Source organism: Pan paniscus, chromosome 7 (genome assembly GCF_029289425.2).
Source record: "Pan paniscus chromosome 7, NHGRI_mPanPan1-v2.0_pri, whole genome shotgun sequence".
Lineage (NCBI taxonomy): Eukaryota > Metazoa > Chordata > Mammalia > Primates > Hominidae > Pan > Pan paniscus.
The window spans coordinates 107,450,054-107,454,697 of record NC_073256.2 but is presented as its reverse complement, the minus strand read 5'-3'; the positions used below and the strand labels follow the sequence as shown (position 1 = coordinate 107,454,697).

Sequence of the window (4,644 nt, the reverse complement as noted above, 5' to 3'; positions counted from 1 at the left end):
TATCCTGGTGTCTAGTTTGCATACTTCCTGGATTTTCTTTCTATGTAGAACTGTTCATTTCCACCAAGGGTATCTGCTGCCTCTGAAAATATTTTTTTCTAGCTATAACAACTCTATTTTTTACTACATAATTAAATTTTAATGTAAAATTCATAGCATCCTGATTATTGAATGTTATATCATCAATACTTTTGTGTATTCTGTGGATTCTATATTTCATATTGAGATCAGCATTCAAAATAGTTCTATTTCTATCTGCAAATAGTTTCAAATGAGTTTAAAAAAATAACATCTGAAAAGAAATGCTAATGTAATCATTTATCTTATCTAGCAAGAAGATTCTAAAACATTCTTTAACATACATCTAAGTCAGTTTCACATATTTGTAGCTAGAATATCCTATACTGGTTATAGTTGATATGTAACAGTTGGTGATTTTAGATTTCTTTGATTGTGAAACAGGGAGCTATGAGAGATGTGTCCATGTGAAATTTACAGTTACTGCCTAGGAGTTAATGATCGTTCTGGGTCAGCTTGAATGTCCCCATTCTATAAATTCAACACTTATTTTCTGAATTCATAAAAATAACCAAAAAATGTGAGCTATAATGTTTCCCTCAAGAACAAACAGAAACGAGATTTGCCAAAAACTAAAATTCAACAAATGATGTTGAGTGGGAGATCAGCTTTGCCTTTAGCGTGTAAATGGAAGCACTGCCATTAGACTGAATTTAACTACTAAGAATAAATAAAGAAGAAAATAACCTTAATCTCTTGTATTTGTTTTTTCTTCAAAATGTCAGCTGACATGCAATCCATGATGGATCCAGGTGGAAATGTAGGATGAAATTATTATGGCCTAAGGAATCTAAATAAATGTAAATGTGACTCAGTGAACTACTGGATACTTTGTTGAATTTAGGGGTGTCTCTAACATTAAAATTTACAAAGAAATCTCAAAGTATCCAAATATTTGAAGTTTTCTGCCCAACTGACATAGTCAAATATTTCTTTTAATTTTCCTTTTTTTTTTTTTTTTTTTTTCAAGACGGAATTTCACTCTGTTGCCCAGGCTGGAGTGCAATGGCATGGTCTCGGCTCACTGCAACTTCTGCCTCCCAGGTTCAAGCGATTCTTCTGCCTCAGCCTTCCGAGTAGCTGGGACTACAGGTGCCCGCCACCAGGCCCAGCTAATTTTTTATTTTTAGTAGAGACAGGGTTTAACCATCTTGGCCAGGCTGGTCTCGAACTCCTGACCTCATGATCTACCTGCCTTCCCCTCCCAAAGTGCTGGGATTACAGGCGTAAGCCACTGCGCCTGGCCCATAGTCAAATATTTCTTCATGAAAGATATCCAAAGGAATAACAGGAACATACAGAATTTTCCTATATTTAATTCATAGAAAAATAACTGTTCACTACCAAGTATGCGCCAAAACTCTACCAGGTTTGGCATTCTTACAGTAACAGCATGAGCAAAGAAAGAAAAACAACAACAACAACAACAAATTATGATAGGGAAATTTCTGAAGAGACTTCCTAGAGGGCTGTCAGGAATAACTGTCATGAATCTAGCACCAGGACTATCATGGTAGACTTTAATTCCTGAGCACTATCAGACAAAGAAATTCCTACACCTCAGCTACATCAGTCACACTTACCTATAAATGACAGGTCTGCTTCCTTGAGCAGAAAAGAGGGTGAAGAATGAAAAAAATGAATCTAGATAGGCAAATATAAAATTACAGGCACAATGCCTATCTCATACCACAAACAAAATTCATTCCAAGTTTATTATCAACATAAATGTGAAACATATGTAAACAACACAGGAGAATAACTTCAATACCTCATGCACGAAAATACTTCTTCACATCTAATAAGAAGAAACAAATTGAAAAATTGGGCTCTATTAAAATTAAGAATTTCTATTCAGAAAATGACTACAAACTTAAAAAAAAAAACTATTAAGAGAGTGAAAAGTCAAATTTCAGAATGGGAGAAGATATTTGCAACACATATACTTGACAAAGGCACATATCCAAAATATATTGATTACTCCTAGAAACCAACATTTAAAAATATAACCCAATAGAAAAATGTGTAAGAAAGTTGAACAAATATTTCACTAGAGGATACCCAAATGATGTCCAATAACATATGCAAATTAATCAACTTTATTAGTAATCAGGAGAAATGCAAATGGCCAGATGCAGTGGCTCATGCCTGTAATCCCAGCATTTTGAGAGGCTGAGGCAGGAGGATCACTTGAGCCCAGGAGTTTGAGACCAGCCTGGCAACATGGCGAAACGCTGTCTCTACAAAAAGTTAGCTAGCCATGGTAGCATGCACCTGTAGTCCCAGCTACTAGGGAGGCTCAGGTGGGAGAATCACCCAAGCCCAGGAAGTCAAAGCTGTAGTGAACGGAGATCGTGTCACTGCACTCCAGCCTAAGCAACAGGAGTGAGACCCTCTCTCAAAAAAAAAAAAAAAAAAAAAGCAAATTAAAACAAATGAGATGCCACCACATACTCACAGAATGACTCAAAGTAAAGAGAATTTCAGTGCTCACTACTGGTGAGGATGCAGCACAGTGTAAGTTCCCAAACAGCTTGGTGGGATGTTAAATTGTGAATAGTCTTGGAAGCCATTTGACAGTATCTACTAAATTTGAACACAAGCATACCCTAAAACCCAGCAATTTCACTTCTAGGTATTACCAATCTAACAGAGAAAGGTGTATATATTTTCGCCAAAAGAATAGAAGGTTCACGGCAGCTTTATGTTTGGCATAGCCTCAAACTAGAAACAATCCAAATGTCCACTAAGAGCAGAGCTAACAAATAAATTGTGGTATATTCATATATACCTTATATTCTATGGAATATAACAATGAGAACGCATAAGCAATTATTACAAAGAAAGAAAGCCAAAAAACAGAAGAATACATATTGTGTGATTCTATTTATATAAATCTCAAAACAGCTTAACGTTGGGGTTAGAAGTCAAGACAGTGGTTAGTTGTGAGAAGGAGGAAAGGAATCGCGATGGTGGGCAGAAGGGAGGCTTCTGGGTTCCTGGTAATGTTCTGTTTCTTGACCTGGAGAATGGTTACCTGAGTGCATTTGTATTGTAATAATTCATAATTTGTGCATTTTTAGAAGTCATACTTCAACTAACAAGCTAAAAAAATTGATGGGCTTTCTCCTCTTCTAGGCTTTTGTAATGTCTAACGGTTACCTCCTAAAAACCCTGTTATTGGCTCTTGATTTGAGTTATGATCCCAAGAAATATCTAACTGGGTGAGAGACATGAGCTTGACTTACTGTGTGACCTAGGGCAAGTCACATAACTTTCTAGGTCTGCAGTTTCTTCAACTGTAAAATAAAAACATTGAGAATTTGCATTTTCTAAAGCTTTTCTAGCTCTAAAATTCTATTATTCAAAGTCATTAAATTCTCATTGTTTTAGCTTCCACAAGAACAATAAGGAAACAATGGCTGTCACTCTATACCTGAAACATTTCCTGGAGGTGGTTTCACATGTTAATGGTAAGATGAGTGATATTGTTACCAATAATCTTTAATTTACTGAGTATTAACTCTTCCACTAGTACAAGAGAAGCAGGACTCTTACAGAAGGTATTGAGTGACAAAGTAATAATTCTTAAGGTGAACATTGATGTGGTTACAGCCCACATGTGGTCTGTCATAGAATACAGTGATTACCCATAAACAATGTTTGTTTCTCTTTCAGACTCAGGAAAAAATATCTGTTAGTCAATATCTCCATGATCTCTCTTCTCTGATCCTCTCTGCCATGCTGCAAGCTTTGCTTTCTCATCAACCATTTGTAATAACACATAATAATGATGTAATAGATGACTAAGAAACTATTAAAAGAACTATTTTTGTCTTTAACAGAGGAAAAAATTGCATACAAACTCATACAAACCAAAAATTTTACAATACCCCATTAAGATACCAACAGGTAAAAAAGACAAACAGGAAATTCAAAAGTGTAGAAAAGTATTCAATCTCACTAATAATAAAATAAGTTTTTAACGGTACTATCATTCGTTACGTGTAACATTGGTGAATAGTTTTAATTGTTGGCAGCTATTTGTTGAAACGGGCAGTGTCACACATTACTCAGGGGGGTTTAAACTCACACAAATCTTTGGAATAACAATTGGATATGTATATCAAAAAAACTTTAAAAGCTTCATAACTTTGATTAATAATACCACTTCTAGAAATGAGGAAAAAATTCCAAATTCTAAAAATGTGTTATACATAAAAACGTTCATAGTTTTATTTATAATACTGAAAAATAAAAGTAACCTGTGATCTCACTTATGTATGGCATCAAATAAAGTTGAACTCATGGAAGTAGAAAGTAGAATGATGATTGGCCGGGCACGGTGGCTCACGCCTGTAATCCCAGCACTTTGGGAGGCCTAGGCAGGCAGATCACCTGAGGTCAGGAGTTCGAGACCAGCCTGGCTAACATGGTGAAACCTTGTTTCTACTAAAACTACAAAAAATTAGCCGGGCATGGTGATGTGCACCTATAATCCCAGCTACTCAGGAGGCTGAGGCAGGAGAATTGCTTGAACCCGGGAGGTGGAGGCTGCGGTGAGCC

At 36.0% G+C, this 4,644-nt stretch overlaps 1 protein-coding gene across 2 annotated transcripts in view; it reads right to left on the bottom strand.

Moving 5' to 3' along the window:
- Positions 1–4,644, bottom strand: part of DECR1 (2,4-dienoyl-CoA reductase 1) — a 67,072-nt gene that overhangs the window by 6,932 nt on the left and 55,496 nt on the right. The window lies entirely within an intron of this gene.